This window comes from Phocoena sinus, chromosome 4 (assembly GCF_008692025.1).
Source record: "Phocoena sinus isolate mPhoSin1 chromosome 4, mPhoSin1.pri, whole genome shotgun sequence".
In the NCBI taxonomy this organism is placed as follows: domain Eukaryota; kingdom Metazoa; phylum Chordata; class Mammalia; order Artiodactyla; family Phocoenidae; genus Phocoena; species Phocoena sinus.
In genome coordinates, this window is record NC_045766.1 from 91,193,787 (window position 1) to 91,211,334 (window position 17,548).

Consider the following 17,548-nt stretch of genomic DNA (forward strand, 5'->3'; position numbering starts at 1 on the left):
ATTCCACAGATGCAGGGTTTATCAAGTTGATTGTGGGGATTTAATCCGCTGCTCCTGAGGCTGCTGGGAGAGATTTCCCTTTCTCTTCTTTGTTCCACAGCTCCTAGGGTTCATCTTTGGTTTTGGCCCTGCCTCTACGTGTAGGCCACCCTCAGGAGTCTGTTCCCCACCCAGACAGGAGGGGATTAAAGCAGCCACTGATTAGGATTCTATTGCTCCCTCAGGCCAGGGAGAGGGAGGGGTATGGTAGTCATAAGTGGAATGCAGGGTGTGCCTGCGGTGGCAGAGGCCAGCATGACATTGCAGGAGCCTGAGGCACGCCGTGTGGTCTCCTGGGGAAGTTCGCCCTGGATCACGGGACCCTGGCAGTGGTGGGCTGCACAGGCTTCCAGGGGGGTGTGGGTAATGACCTGCGCTTGCACACAGTATTCTTGGTGGCAGCGTTAGCGGTCCTTGCCCACCTCTGGGGTCCGAAATGATAGCCGTGGCTCGTGCCCATTTCTGGAGCTTGCCTAAGCAGTGCTCTGCCATCTCTGGGCACACGGAGCAGGAAGCCCCTCTCCTTGCTCACCCTGAAACAATGGTCTCTTGCCTCTCTGGAAGGTCCAGACTTTTTCCCAGACTCCCTCCCTGCTACCTATGACACACTAGCCCCCTTCAGGCTGTCTTCACACAGCCAATCCCAGTCCTCTCCCTGGGGTCTGACCTCCGAAGCCCGAGCCTCAGCTCCCAGCCCCGGCCGCCCTGGCGGGTGAGCAGACAAACCTCTCAGGCTGGTGAGTGCTGGTCGGCACTGATCCTCTGTGCGGAAATCTCTCCGCTTTGCCCTCCGCACCCCTGTTGCTGTGCTCTCCTCTGTGGCTCCGAAGCTTCCCCCCACACCCCCACTTGTCTCCACCAGTGAGGCGACTTCCTACTGTGTGGAAACCTTTCCTCCTTCAAAGCTCCCTCCCACTGGTGCAGTCTCGTCCCTATTCTTTTGTCTCTGTTTTTTCTTTTGCCCTACCCAGGTATGTGGGCAATTTCTTGCCTTTTGGGAGGTCTGAGGTCTTCTGACAGCATTCAGTACGTGTTGTGTAGGAGTTGTTCCGCATGTAGATGTATTTTTGATGTATTTGTCGGGCGGAAGGTGATCTCCACATCTTACTCCTCTGCCATCTTAGAGGTCTCCCCAGTACGTGTACCTCTAAGGGTTTTGCTATTGTTTTTGTTTCTTTGTTTTTGTGGAAGAAGTCTTAATGCAATTCCTAGCTCATATAATCTACTTCCTAGATCAGAAAGGCAGTCAAGAATGATCACATTCTAAGAATTCAATCTTATCAATCCTTATGAACATTGATAGACGTTAAGGAAATGGTGGTAGTAGTGGGGACTTGTCGTAGTCTGTTTGGGCTGTTATAACAAAATACCACAGACTGAGTAGCTTTTAAACAACAGAAATTTATTTCTCACAGTTTTGGAGGCTGGACATCTAAGATCAGCATGCCTGCACAGTCAGGTAAAAGTCAGATTGCAGACTTCTCATTATATATATATCCTCACATGGCTGAAGGGGCTAAGGAGCTATGTTGTGCTTCTTTTATAAGGGCACTAGTCTCATTCATGGGGGCTCCACCCTCATGACCTAATCACATCTCAAAGGCCCTACCACCTAATGCCAAAACTTGGAGGTTCTGTTTCAACATATTAATTTCAGGGAGACATAAACATTCAGACCATTGCAAGACCTTTTAGAATTGTAATGAAAGATTTCAGCAATGAGAATCTGAAGTTTCAATTGTATCATGATAACTTCTTTGACTCCATAAGATTGAGGGAAAAGCTTTGAATCAAATATGTGAGTTTAAGATGATAGCAAAGGGACTATAGAAAAATAATTGCTAAAGAAATTTGTTTTTTAATTAAATGTTCTTTCTTTAACTTTCTGTCATTCTAGATTTTTTTTTCATTGAATTCCCCAAAGCTAGATCCAATTTAAGGCCTGTCACTCCATCTTTGGTTCACACTGCTAAGATACAGTACCACACTGTAGTACACAATATTGTGCACTGACCACAGACCCAGAAAGAATAGAAGTTATTGTTTTCTCGTCATTGATGAAATTTAGCTAGGCATTAATATCTATTCACTGTATAGAACTGTTTTCTTTTGGGGCTATAATATTAAAACACAGAGAAGAAAGTGATGAGATTCTTTCAACATGCTATTTCTAGATTTAACTTAAGTGAAAAGAACATCTTAAGGCACAGATTAGGGAGGACCATAATGAAAGCATGACAATTTGAAGAAAAAAATAATCATTAGCCTTTCTCCCAGTGTTCTTTTATCTAAGGAATTCGCTAATCTAGCAGAATAGTTAAAATAAGTGTAAATCAATAGAATGTGAGCTCTGAAGTTATTTAGCCAAAATTCGTTTTGGGTACAGAGGACATGGAACCACCGGAGATCTCCTAAGTGTCAGCAGCTAAAATTAAAAATCCTTGACACTATGCTAGAGAAAAGGGAGTTTTGAAGTGCATTCTTATACCAGCAAATATTTATTGAGCATTTATAAATGTCAAGGTATTGAGAGGTTTTATTCAAACATGAGACAGGCATAATTTCAAAGATCACATAGTTTAGATAATTGCGTTGATTTTCCCTGTCTCAGAGACATACTCTTTAGCATCTACTCTCATCAAAGATAATAGGATTGTATATGACTTAAAAGAGTGTCTGCCTCATTCTGTTTAATTGACATTTTATAAAGTAATACTCATCAGACTTCAACAGTAAAGCACAGTATTTAACTAGCAATTGCTCTAAACACTTAGCAAAAATATGCCCTGGAAGAATTATATTCATTAATGTTTCCCTGGTGAAGGATTGGCCAACTAAAAAATTTATTGACCCTTTACCCTGCAGCTCTGAAACACAAGATGGCTATTTAGAGACCAATTTTGGTGGGAGAATGTGAAGATGCTTTCATTCATCCACTCTTTCATTCAACAAATATTAGTTCAGTATCTACTATATAGGAACTGAACTAGAAGCTTGGGATTCAACAGTGTTTGTTTTGTTAAACAAACATTCCTGCTCTCCAAGAGCTTACCTTTTAGGCAAAATGGTTATAAAATTTAAAAAGTATATGTATTATATATAGGTTTTCTTGTGTGTTAGAAGATGATAACTGGCAAAGCATATGTAAGAGGAGCAAGATGAGGCGTATTAGTAGAGGGAACATATTTAAATAGGATGGTCAGGATTGGCATTATTCATGTCTTCTAGCAAATGCTTGCAGAACAAGAGGGCATCAACCATGTTGAAATTTTGAAGATTCTAAAAAGAAGGACCAGCCAGTAAATGCCTTACCTTAGGATGGTACCTAGTTTGTTTGAGAAGTAGCCAAGAGGCCAGAGGGGACTGGAGCAGAGTGACTGAGAGGGAGAGCAGCAAGAGAGAGATCAGAGAGGTAGCAGGTGCCAGTTCATACAAGATCATTGTGAGGACTTTGACCTTACTCAGAGTGTAATGCAAGGCCATTTCAGGGTCTTACGCAGAGGAGTGGCACGATCATGACTCATATTTCTACTTAACTTTTGTTGGACAAAATTACCTTTAGCTGATTATCCAAAGTAAATCTTATGTAAGTTACACCGTAAAACAGCTATGTAAAAGAGTTGGACCCGCATTCAAGTTACAGTCACATTGCTCATTCAATAGTAAATCGTTATCAAACACACTTTGTATGCCCTAGTTGTGACTTCCTGGTAGAAAAATTTTATGCCAGATTTAATGCTTTTTAAATGTTTAATTCAAGTTTAGATATTCATATTTCTAATTAGGTATTATTTGTGCAAAGTTATTTAATAAGCATATCTCTAAAGAAGATAGGTAAGATCTAACAAAAATCAGGGAATGAACTCATTGTTATTCTTACTTTTTCATAAGAATCTGTTTTGGATGAAACTTTGCAAGAATTTACTGTGAGCAGATTTTTAATGCTTTCCTACTTTCCTATGTCTTCCTAATACTTTCCTTTAATGCGTTCCTTACTCCAAAAGAAACTGAAGAAGAATAATCAGATGGAAAGATGCCTTTAGGAAACATAGGTAAGGACAAAGCTAATTTTTCCTTAAGAGACCTATCTGCAAAGCTGGTTTGTATCATTTCTACTGAATACATATTGGGGGAAAATCATTCACACAAAACCAAACCATCACCAGCAGAGCAATCTGACAAAATGAGTCTATTCTGAGACATCTGCAAATTGTTTTCATCTAGAATTTTCTTTCAAACCAGTCTAGGATAACTGACTATCATTAGCATGACCACATGACTCAGGAAAAGGTAGAAGCAAATTTCTGCAAAGAAAATGTGGATAATACTAATACATTCTTACTCAAAAATTTTATTCCTTAAATGTGTTGCGTTTTCACAGCACTGTCTGATCTGATCTGATTTCCTTCACGTTTTCTTTAGCACCCTTTCATTCCTCTTTATTTTCACTGTAGCTGCACAGTAGAACAACTTATCACAAAAGACTGGTTTTAATTACTTGCCTGCAGAAGTCTAGCTTAAAGACTTACTGCCCACATTAAGTTCTGGCTCATTCATGGGTCAGCTTGGGGATCTTGGGGAAATTCTTGAACCTGTCTTAACCTTATCTTCTCCCCTGGAAATAGGAATTACTATAACATCAGTCTCTAAGTACATTTAAGATGACACAATCCATGTTGGTCACCTAGCACAATGCCTATTACACAGTAAGTGCTGAGTAAATTTTAGGTATTAGTATTATCATCCATCCATGTTATTTCTTATATCTAGATTAATTTTTATAAACCATTGCCACCTCAGATAAAAGATTTTTAAGAATTTCTCTCTTCCCATAGGATAAAATGCTTTTTCCTTAGACCTGTATTAGAAGTCCCTATGTACTAGCATGTCCCTATGGTCTAGTATGACCTAGATTCCAGCTAGTTTTCAATGGATATATCCTACAGTTTTTTTTTTCTTAAAGTCTATTCTGACCAGATAGATATGTACCTTCTTCCTAAACCAGTCCCCTACCATGTGCCTTAATATAAGTTCACACAATTATCAATGCCCAAAATGGATTTTTCATTTTCCACTGTAAGTCTGAATTCCTTTCACCATCAAGTGATGCTTCCAGTTAAATTTCTTCTATGAAGTAGTGACTACAGACTTTTTCCTTAAAAATCTACAGTACCTTATTGCCTTTCTACTCATTTCTTATGTATCGTATGTTGTTGCTGTTCAACTTTTTTGTTGTTTGTAGATCGTTGATCCCTAGATAGTTCAAAAGCCCCTAGAAATGAAGGACCATATTTCTCTGTATAAACTATAGATCCTGGCACAATGTTAGACTCAGAATCAAACCCAAATTTTGATCAATGTATTGTTCCTAATACAATGATCTACATAGTGTGTACATTAAATTTAATGGCGGTGAAATGATGAGTGAATTGTTCTGAGACCAATGCAGTAGGTGTCATAATAAAAACAAGGGCAGTAAATTATTCAGACATTTGATGATTGAAGTCCTAGATGTTTTATTAAAGAGTAGTAATTTTTTTTTTATGGATACAGTTTTAGGTACTATTGCTACAACTGTATTTAGAACCAGGCAGATACTGATAATCTAAGCTGACTGTGATCTCTAGAATAAATTCAATCATTATGAAGATTGATGAATGTGTGGGGGGGGTCAGGGGGGAGAGGGAGAGATCTAAACATTTCTTCCTTCATGATGTTCTGTGATAATAAATACATATAAAGCAACATACACTATATTTAATACTTGATTATTGGAAGAGCATTTTGAAATTAAACCCACGTTCTCAAAGAAGTTACATAAGAAGGCCTCAAGTAATATATTTTAGAACATGTATTTTAAGGACAAAATCTTGGAAAAAAACCTAGATTATTATGTATTTTCAGAAAACTTGAACACAGCTGCACTTCCTGTATATACCCGTGGTCCAAAGTTTTCCATTTCTCAAATTGCTTGCTAGAAACTGGAGATCTAATAAATTTGTTGACCCTGGTTATAAAAACTTTGTCTACTACATAGTGATCAGCCTAGTACTGTTTACTCTAGATCTTAAATTCTTCCAAATAAAAAGACATTTTAAATTTCTCTATCTAAATAGAATAATTAAGGATAAATTTTCAAATATCTAAGTCTCCCTCCCTCCCAGTGAAAGATCAAATGATAAAATAGAGTATGTCATTGAACCATATGTTTGTTCTATACCAGCAGAAATGGTTAGGAGTTAGGAGGCATATATCCACTTTGTTCCATAATAACTTACCATTTTCAGGGAATTGTGTGATTTTAATGGCTTTAAATGTGAAATCATTCAAATATTGGGCTGATTACTTTCTGCATTGATGACAAATATGTTATCTTATTTGGCATTAATAATTTTGTTTGCTTTTTTGATGCTGCATATTCAAGAAATAATGACATTCATTATTAATATGCCCTAACAATTTATTAACCTAATATAACTAAAATTATAGTTTTATTTTTATTTTAAATCTTACAAACTAGTGATTGCTATTGTCATTTTGTTGTGCTCTTCAAAATTTAATTCCAGTGTTGGCCATCAACTATTTTTCCCAAGGTATTTTCTCTAAGTTTTTATTTATTTATTATCGAAGTATAGTTGATTTACAATATTGTGTTAGTTTCAGGTATACATGTACATATATATATATATATATATATATATATATATACACATATATGTATGTTCTTTTTCAGATTTTTTTCCCTTATAGGTTATTAAAAAATATTGAGTATAGTTTCCTGTGCTATATAGTAGGTCCTCATTGATTATTTTATATGTAGTAGTGTGTAATTGTTAATCCCAAACTCCTAATTTATCCCCACGCCCCCACCCCCACCTTGTTTTCTTCTTTGGTAACCATAAGTTTGTTTTCTATGTTTGTGGGTCTATTTCTGTTTCGTATATAAATTCATTTGTATCATTTTTTTAAGATTCCACATATAAGTGGTATCGTATGATATTTGTTTTTCTCTGTCTGGCTTACTTCACTTAGTATGACAATCTCTAGGTCAGTCCATGTTGCTGCAAATTCCATTATTTTATTTTATTTTTTATGGCTGAGTACAATTCCATTGTATATATGTACTACATCTTCTTTATCCATTCATCTGCCGATGGACATTTAGGTTGCTTTCGTGTCTTGGCTATTGTAAACAGTGCTGCAGTGAACATTGGGGTGCATATATCTTTTTGTATGTTTTTCTCCAGATATATGCCTGGGAATGGGATTGCAGGATCACATGGTAGCTCTATTTTCGGCTTTTTAAGGAACCTCCACACTATTCTCCACAGAGGCTGTACCAATCTACATTCCCAGCAACAGTAAAAGATGGTTCCTTTTTCTCAGCACCCTCTCCAGCATTTATTATTTGTGGTCTTTTTGATGATGGTCATTCTGACTGGTGTGAGATGATACCTCATTGTAGTTTTTATTTGCTTTTCTCTGATAATCAGTGATTTTGAGCATCTTTTCATGTGCCTCACATTTATATGTCTTCTTTGTAGAAATGTCTATTTAGATCTTCGGACCATTTTTTGATTGGGTTGTTTGCTTTTTTGATATTGAGCTGTATGAGCTGTTTGTATATTTTGGAGATTACTCCCTTGTCAGTCACATAGGTTGCAAATATTTTCTCCCATTCTGTAGGTTGTCTTTTCATTTTGTTTATGGTTTCCTTTGCTGTGCAAAAGCTTTTAAGTTTAATCAAGTCCCATTTGTTTATTTTTGTTTTTATTTCCATTACTCTAGGAGACAGATCCAAAAAGATATTGCTGCAATTTATGTTGAAGAGTGTTCTACCTATGTTATCCTCTAGGAGTTTTATAGTATCTGGTCTTACATTTAGGTCTTTAATCCGTTTTGAGTTTATTTTTGTATATGGTGTTAGAGAATGTTCTAATTTCATTCTTTTAAATGTAGCTCTCCAGTTTTCTCAGCACCACGTATTGAAAAGACTGTCTTTTCTTCATTGTATAGTCTTACCTCCTTTGTTGTAGATTAATTGACCATAGGTACATGGGTTTATTTCTGGGCATTCTATCCTGTTCCACTGATCCATACTATATATGGATATAGTACTATATCCAACAGTACTATACTGTTTTGATGACTGCACTAAAAAAGTATAGTGTGAAGTCAGGGAGACTGATTCCTCCAGCTCTGTTTTTCTTTCTCAAGATTGCTTTGGCTATTTGGGTTCTTTTGTGTTTACATACAAATTTGAAAATCTTTGTTCTAGTTCTGTAAAAATATTTATGTTTTGTTTTGAGTTGTTTTTACAAAATTATCATTTATCTTGTGGTCCATTGTTGATTAACTTTACTCTTAAAAATGGATTATATCTGCACTGTATTAAAAATGTCATAGTTAGCTGATATAATTTAATATTAACTAAATGATAGTGTATACATATATTTACATACATGCTTAGACATAGAAATTTCCCTACTAAGAATTTATCCTACAGTTACATTCACAGATGTGTGTGATATATATAAATATGTAATTATATTATTTATCTAAAAGATAATATATATAAATATATCCATAACAATCTATCAATTTGTAGAATATGTATAGAATGATCTGCCAAAAATCATCAATAATGAATTTCTCCATTTTAATATGACTTTCCAAATGACCTTTGAGGATAGGAATTAGGCAGCCAAGGCTTGGGAATGAGGTCTATTTTAATCTATAATTTCTCCTATATTATTAAATATTTTATTATGAGTATAAGTTTTTTATAATTAAACAAAATTGACCTAATTTAATGTATGCTTTTCACTATTTTTCTAGATATAAATGATTTTTGATACATATGAAATAAACTTCCTAACCTCAAGAAATAAAAAGATAGGAATTAAACTCCAAAATTTTTATCTTTGTAAGAATAAAAGGTGAATGCATTAAGGATGTGTATTTGTTGTATTCACCAGTCAGAGAAAAGGTTATGGTTGGCACCTTTTGTCATTTTCTAAGAGGACTATAAAACTATGCAATTTCATAAATTTAGAATGGCGTTTTAAAGTATATCCTTCTGTGTAACTGTGTGGCTTTGTTGTCCTACTGTCAGTTTTGATTGATACTTAATAATTAGGTGTGGAGGTATAACGGATGGTGAGTTTTTTTTTGTTTTTTTTCAGTACGCGGGCCTCTCACTGTTGTGGCCTCTCCCGTTGCGGAGCACAGGCTCCAGACGCGCAGGCTCAGTGGCCATGGCTCACGCGCCTAGCCGCTCTGCGGCACGTGGGATCTTCCCAGACCGGGGCACGAACCCGTGTCCCCTGCAGTGGCAGGTGGACTCTCAACCACTGCGCCACCAGGGAAGCCCTAGTTTTGTGTTTTTTTAACATAGCTTGGACACGGGTGGAAATTGTCAAATCTTTTCTCAGAATGCCTGAGTAGAACGTCAAGATCACAAACGATTTTTCTTTCAGTTTCTCTGAGTAAAAGAAGAGGTCTCTTTGTTACAAAGGCAATTTATTAAAAAGTAAGAACACCAAATCCCTTTGAGTATAAATTGAAGGGCATGCCGACTGAAACATTGGTTTACTCTCCTAATAGCATTTAGAAGCAAAATTTCTCCATTTTAATAAGACTATCCATATGAACCTATTCAACTTTCATAAATACCTTACTCATGCTGAATATATTATTTAACAGTGTTAAACAGTGTCCATATTATATAGAAAATCAGCATTTCTGTTTCTTCATGAATCTAAAAAGGAAGAAATCAGAATGCAACCTTGCATGTAAGTGTAGAAAATAACCAATTTCTTTTTAAAACATGTACTTAAGCACATTAATGATCCCTAAAATTCTGAAGCATAAGCCAAAAATGTATTTTATATATTTTTAGAGAGCTCTATGATGTGATTATGTGGATAATTCTATTGATGGATTCCATTTTTTTAATCCAAAGAAAAACTAATGTTTTTTCCCATTTGGACTGCTGAAAAAATTTTTTATTGAACAGACCATCTCTAAAAGTTCCCCTACCTTATTATTTTAAGATCTTTGTTAACTCAATCTTCTTCAGTTCTTTGGTAAAAGAACTTCAGTAAAATTACCTTTTTTTGCTCATTCTCAATACCTTGCCATTTTTTGTTGGCTTTCAAAAACCATAGGAAATACCTTTGATTTGTGCTGTTGTGACCACCTCATACTTGTACATTTCAGGTTTCTTTATTATTTCATTAAGCAGATATGCCTTCATGTTACTATTTTCATCTGTTCTTGATATCTTCCCTACTATTTCCTAAAAGTCTGTCTACATAATCACTAGGAAAATAATTTTTAGCAATTGCTTAAGTGTTTAAGAATCAAATATGCCTAGTAGCATTTTGAAATCTTTTATGCATAACATAAAACTGTGATGATTCCTTTTCTGTTACGTTTAGATCAGACTTTAGACATATTTTTTTCTAATCATTCTACTTGGAAATTGAAAGAGATAAATTATATTTCATATAATATAAATTTATGTATTTCATATAATACAAGGTACATTGAATACATATTTCATATGAAATAGCTAAGGTTGGATGAATTAGGGGAGAAGAGAGAAAAATGAATCGTGTCTTTTGTTGGGTACTGGTTGGAAAACAGAATGGTATCTAAAGGTAGAAGCAATGTGAAGTTCAATTAAGTGCTGCCAAAAAATGTTGATAGCTTTAAAAATTAATTTTTTCTTAACTCCCTTATAACAAAATGATTGTTGAGAGTTTTTCTTCTACCATATTCCAGATTTGAAAATTAGATTAGTAAACCTTAATTTGAGTTTGAATTGAAAAAAATCCCTTCAAGATATTGTGTTAGAAAACATTTTACTTCTTTTTCTTCCACTATATTTTACTTCTATAGGGAGCCAGAATAATAGAAAAATGACATATAGAATGGTGCAAAAGAAAGAATGCTAACCTGGTTGTTGAGAGTTTTGGATTCTGACACAGTTATGCAACTAGTTAGACCTGATTTCAAACATGTCACTATTCATATCTGTACCTTGGTTAGATCATATATCAAAGACATGGCTAAATTGGATGATAGTTAAGGCCCCTTCCAGCCCTAAGATGTTACGGTTCTATAATACCAAGTCTCACTGGGAGTCAATATGGTAAATTAGTAATTCTCATGTAGGTCTTATATAGATAGCATGACTTAATGTCTGTGGATTGATTACTTATACTCTTTGTAGAGTTTCTTATTCATCAACAACTATTTAATGAGTACTACTAAGCTGTAGTCTCTGAGCTCCGTGGGGAGCTGTTGAATGAAGCAGGGTGTTCATTTAATTCTATTGTCATCTCAATTATAATGAAGGATAAAACTTACATGCCACTTTATAGTTAGAAGGATATATAATAAATCAGGTATAATAATTTTGAATTAACACAGATTACTAAATAATGTTATGTTCATATACTAATTTGTACCTTACAAAAGCACTTTTACGTATTGAAATATTTCGGTCTTCACAATAACCCTTGAAGCATTCATAAAACACACACATACACACACACACACACACACACACACACACACACAGAAGAAACATACAGAGCTTGCCCTACATCATATCATTAGAAGACACCCTAACTGCATGCCCTGGGTCACATAAAAGACAGTAGAAATAGAATTTGAACCCAGGTCTTCTCACTTCCAGACCAGTGCTCTTTCCAAGATGTAATATTTTAGTTGCTTCTCTGAATACTGGGAAGGAGAAAAATGTCCCTAGTATTGATTTCTTTGGCTATCCCATGGAATTTTTTTAAGAATTGAGAGTATTTGCTTTTTTATAAAGTTAATTTTTTGCTATACAATTTAGTGATGTTATTTTATTTTATTTTGTTTTTTAAGTGATAAATTATTTTAAATGACTTTGAAAATAACACACACATATCAATCCTTTGTTGATACAATACGTACTTTAAGTATGGTTGTGTATAGTGTACACTAGAACATTGGAAAACATGATGTTAATTGAATTCAACTCCTATGGAGAGAGTTAAAAATTGCACTGAACTTCTTTTCAGTTTACTAGTGAACTTTTTATGATATAATGTACCAAGTGGGGGTGTAGTAGACATTGTGACCCCTTCTTTAGGAATAAAGGGCTTCCCCCCAACCTGCCCTGCCAACTGCTGTTAGAGATGTAAACTGAAAGTCCTTAATTATTAGTTCCATTCAGGTTGCCTCGGCTAAAAGAGCTTCCTCACCCAAGATCACATCCCCTTCCCTGGGCAGCCTGTATCCACCAACTGGTCGACACAGAGGTATAGCGTTCTGGCTATTTTGCCACAACTTAGAATAATTCTGAAGGGTTATCAAAGCTTCATTCAGTGCTCCCTGTGAGGCCAGCTGAGATCTCTTCTGAGAGAGCGTCACAGTTCAATTTTCCTTCCATCCAATCCTGTATCCTTTACTTTTCTGTAGATGTTGATTTTGAGAGCACTCCCCAATAAACTTCCTGCTTAGAAATTGCTATATAAAATCTGCTTCTGGAATAACCATTTACTCAGGAAAGGGAATACCCAACCATTTGGAGTGTTAGACACAGGGTCTGAGTTGACATTGATACCAAGGCACCTTCATACCCCCCATCTCTGAAGAGACTTGAATTATCTGGACATCATCATAATTATCTCACTAGTACAGTATATTGATGACATCATGTGAATCCGATTGGAAAAGCAAGAAGTAACAAGTATGTTAGGGGTGTTTGCAAGACACAAGCATTACAGAGATGGGAAGATTCAGGGGCTTGTCATATTAGTGCTCAGGGATTCAATGGTCAGGGACAAGTCAATATACATCCCCTAAAGTAAAGGACAAATGATTACCTCTGATATCTCTCGCCATGAAGAAGGAAACACAACAAACACTGCGTAGACCTCTTAAGGTTTTGGAATCAGCATATTCTACACCTGGAAAAACTGCTCTGTCCATATAAAGTGTGACATGAAAAGCTGCCAGCTTTGACTGGATAACAGAAAAACAAAGGTTTCTGTAGCAGGTCCAGGCTGTAGGACAAGCAGCTCTGCTTCTTGAGCCTTATACTGTATCGGAGAGGTCTGTAATGGAAGAAAATGTCTGGCGGGGTATTGGGTAAGTTTCAGTGGGACAAACACAATACAGTTTATTCTGGAGCAATGCTCTGCTGAGAATTTTATGCCTTTTGGAAAATATCTTTTTTTCTGCCACTGGGCACTGGTAAAGATGGAATGTCTCACCATGGGGTCATCAAATGACCATGTGGTCAGAGCTTCCTTCATGAGTAGATCTGTGATTAAAATTAGTAGCCCTATAAGGATTTCATTGTAATATAGAAGTAGTGCATCTGAGATCTGGTATAAGCAATGCCCAAAGACTCAAGTTAAGCTTGTATCTCAAGCAGATGGCTGAGCCCACCCCCCTTATCATCACTACAACCATAGCATTCACTCTACCATCACTACCCCACCTCCCCTCACCCCCCACCAGATCGTTCACTTTGGCACCCGAACCTCTCACTCTACTTACGTTTATAGATAAATGGGGATTTGGAGGAGGAAACGAATCAGAGCTTGGTTCATAAATATGTTAGTTTAGTACGTTGGTTCAGCAAAAAAACATTCTATCCTCGGGGAGTAGACAAAAAATGTGAAATTTTTTTCATTGCAAGCTGATTCCACCAGAGAACACCCGTCATGGAAGAGGCACTAAACAACCAAGTAGACAAAATGAATAATCCAATTGATGTCAGCCAGATTCTGTCATGGTCCACTCCAGTGCTTACAGAATGGGCACGTGAATGTAGCAGACATGATGGCAGGGATGGAGGCTATGCATGGACTCAAGACCATGGGCTCACACCCACCAAGGCTGGTCTAGCTATCCCCCTACTGAACTGTCAACCTCTCAGCAATAGAAACAAACACGGAGTCTAATACAGCACCATCCCTCAAGAAAACCAAGAAGACACTTGGTGGCAAGTTGACTATACTGGACCCCGTTACCCTTCAGTGGCAATCATTCATTTTAAGAAGAATAGGTATATTTTCTGAGCATGAGTTTCCCTTTCCTGACTGCAGAATGTCAAACAGCACCACTATCCAAGGGCTTAAAGAAAGATCCACCAGATCAGGATCTCACTTAATATCATGTCAGATTGAGACACCGAGACACTCATTTTACAGCAAAAGAGGAGTGGGAGTGGACACATGACCATGAGGTCAACAGGCCACATTGCACTGCCCAGAAGCTGTCAGCCCAATAGAACAAAAAATGGAATTGTGAAGGCAAAGTTTCCAGCGTGAAGATGATTCCTTGCAAGGATAGGGCACTGTCCTCCAGGATGCAATATATGTGTGCCATCAAGAGTTGGCAAACTTTTCTGTAAAGAGACAGATAATAAATATTTCAGGTTTTGCAAGCCATGTGGTCTCTGATGCAACTACTTAACTCTGTCACTCTAGTGTGAAAGCAGCCTTAAATTATATGTAAATGAGAGTGTATGGCTGAGATCCAATAAAATTTTATTTACATAAATAGGCAAACAGGATGGATTTGGCCTGAGAGCCGTAGTCCACCAACCTCTATACTGAATCTATCGCCTTTATATGTATATGAATTCAAGAATCAAGGAGTTAAAGGACACGTGACCCCATTTACTATCATTCCTAGTAATCTTCTTGAGAAATTTGTGCTTTCTGTCTGCACAACTCAGTCCTTCTCCTGAGAAATATCTTCTATGTTGAATGGCTAGGATCCATCATGGCTGAAGACTCTGGGGCCTTTTCCACAGATCTGAGTGTCTTCCAATTATCATTTGAGGAGAGTCAGGGGCCCTCTTCTGCAAGAAACCTATCTCTAGATCATGCTTCTGGAACCTCCATATATGTCCATAAGGTATTGGATATTATGCCATTAAGTAAGACTTTATGAAGGTGGTTACATTCACCCATTTAAAATTTTTTCTCACATCAATATTCTACTTAATAGTTTGTATGAATGAGACCTACTTGGAAACATATGCTGCTTTTGAGTGTCGTGCTTGTTTAAGACATTGCACTGAATCTTCTTTGACTTTCTTGAGGCTGTGTTTTAGAAAATGGGAATGATAATACTGAATGAAACTGAAAATGGATGAAAAACAAGCTTATGAAGAATATACTCACAATCTAATAAATTAGACTGTAAATTACAAAGTGGTAAACAATCCTTGTGGATACATATCAGGTTTGAACCTCCTAACTCTTAAAGTCTATTTTCTGGCAGGAAACCGTAGGGTCCATCAGTGTATTGGGGAGATAATCTAAGCATAATGTAACTCAGTGTTCATGCAGAGCTCATTGCAGGTACCTGAGTGCAGGGGAAAGCTTTGAAACAGACTGGTATCACTGCCTCCTCAGAAGAGCATTTCTTTTGAAGAACTGGTGCACTGTTTGCCCCAAGATATTTAACACCCCTCTCAGGCTCAATACTTGAGGTTTATTGTTTGCATTTAAAATCTGGTTAAATCACTGGAGCTATGGTTGCTAGGACGACAGCGTTATTTGGAGGCTACTTTACCATCTCCCTTCTAGTCACGCCCTTAATTAGAAGAGCCATCAGGCTGCAAAGTTTTGACTCAATGTATATTTCCCTTTGAAAGGTCATTGAAAATATCATTGAAAATAAAGACCACATTTCCAGCATTTCCACTTCTCTATATTCAAAAACTGTTTGTGTAATACATTCCTTTGTGGACTTGATTAAATTATCCTTATTAAATAGATTCCTATGTCTCCCATTGTATTAATACTTAGCCTTTAAAAAATTCTCCTGATGTGGATTTCCATTGTGAAAAAAGCAGTGTTCATTTATAGGAACAGCTAAAGGGTTAACACTTACAATTGGCAATTTAAATACCAGAGACCTTTAAAGGAGCGCTAATTAGTTAAATAAATCACAGTAATATGCTTTTACTGCTTTCTTCACATTGACAGCATTTTGGGTGCATTGGATAAATATTCACCATTTCCAGTCTGACATTTAGGATTGTTTCTTCGTTGCCATTTCCTCTTTTTACCTCCCCTATAAAATAATGTTATTTTCTCAAGTTGTTGGGCTGTGACTCTACCAACTTCCTGAATGAAATGGTGGGAACATGATCTTCCAATTCAATATTCTTAAAAGGTTGGACAGAGCTTACTAGCCTAAGAAAATAATATCAGCAAATTATGCATGCTGTCATCTATACTAGTCATGCAGATTACAGAATCTCAGATTAGCATTTACCCAAAGCATAGAAAAAAGAGATTATAAAGACATTTAGTACACTTTACATCTCCTTATTATAAACTTGCTGAATTTTCAAGAAAAGATATGGGAGAATGTGTTCTGAGGCCACATCTTTACACGGCAAGTGACAGCAGAGCTAGGCAGTCTGCTAGTGTTTCAGGGGATCAGAGAATAGTTCATTTATTCAATAAGTATTTGTTGGCACCTAACAGCAGCTTTGCTAATGGCCAAGGGTAAAATGAAAAAGCAATTATGCTTCCTTTGCTAAAGGAACTTTTATTCCAGTTAAAGGAGAAAGAAGACATGTGCACAAGAAGCATAAAAAAAACCCAGGAATATATTTACTGAGGGAAAGGACTGATTATTTGCACCCCCAAGCTAAAGAGGATGGCTTGTGAATGTCTTGTTTATGCTGGACTGCCATGTGTACAATCACAGCCTAATATAATCCCTTGGGTACGCAAAGAATGAAAACTATCTTAACAAGAATTTATTTCCCTCAAATATTCACCTTAAGAGCTTATATGACTCTGTCTTTGATATCAACGTTGCTCAAAATATTTCTGAACACATCTTTGCAAATGACCTTTTTTTTTTTTTCTTCTTTTTGCGGTACGCAGGCCTCTCACTGTTGTGGCCTCTCCCGTTGCAGAGCACAGGCTCCGGATGCACAGGCTCCGGAAGCGCAGGCTCAGTGGCCATGGCTCACGGGCCTAGCCAGTCCGCGGCATGTGGGATCCTCCTGGACCAGGGCACGAACCCGTGTCCCCTGCATCGGCAGGCGGACTCTCAACCAGTGCGCCACCAGGGAAGCCCTGCAAATGACCTTTGAAGTCTGTCACTTTTTGCAGATCCTTATAGTCTATTTATAGAATTTGAAATTGGACTTGGGTGTTGGAAATGAATGAATATCATTTAAAGATGAGTCTGGTATATATTATTGGTCATCCTTGAGTATGGTTTTATTATAAAACTAATATATGATTTAAAGTAATGAGATGCCAAAGAATTTTCTTCTATTTCATGGAAAGCAATCCCTCCTACCAAAAATAATTTAAAAATTTTGCCAGTTGGCAACATGGTTTTAATAAGTACATGACCTCCAAAGAGTCAACACTTTTATGCACGTATCAACGTTGCTTTTCCTGACCAACTATATTTAACCTCCTTATAGACTCTGAATTAAAAATGATAGTATTTCTCA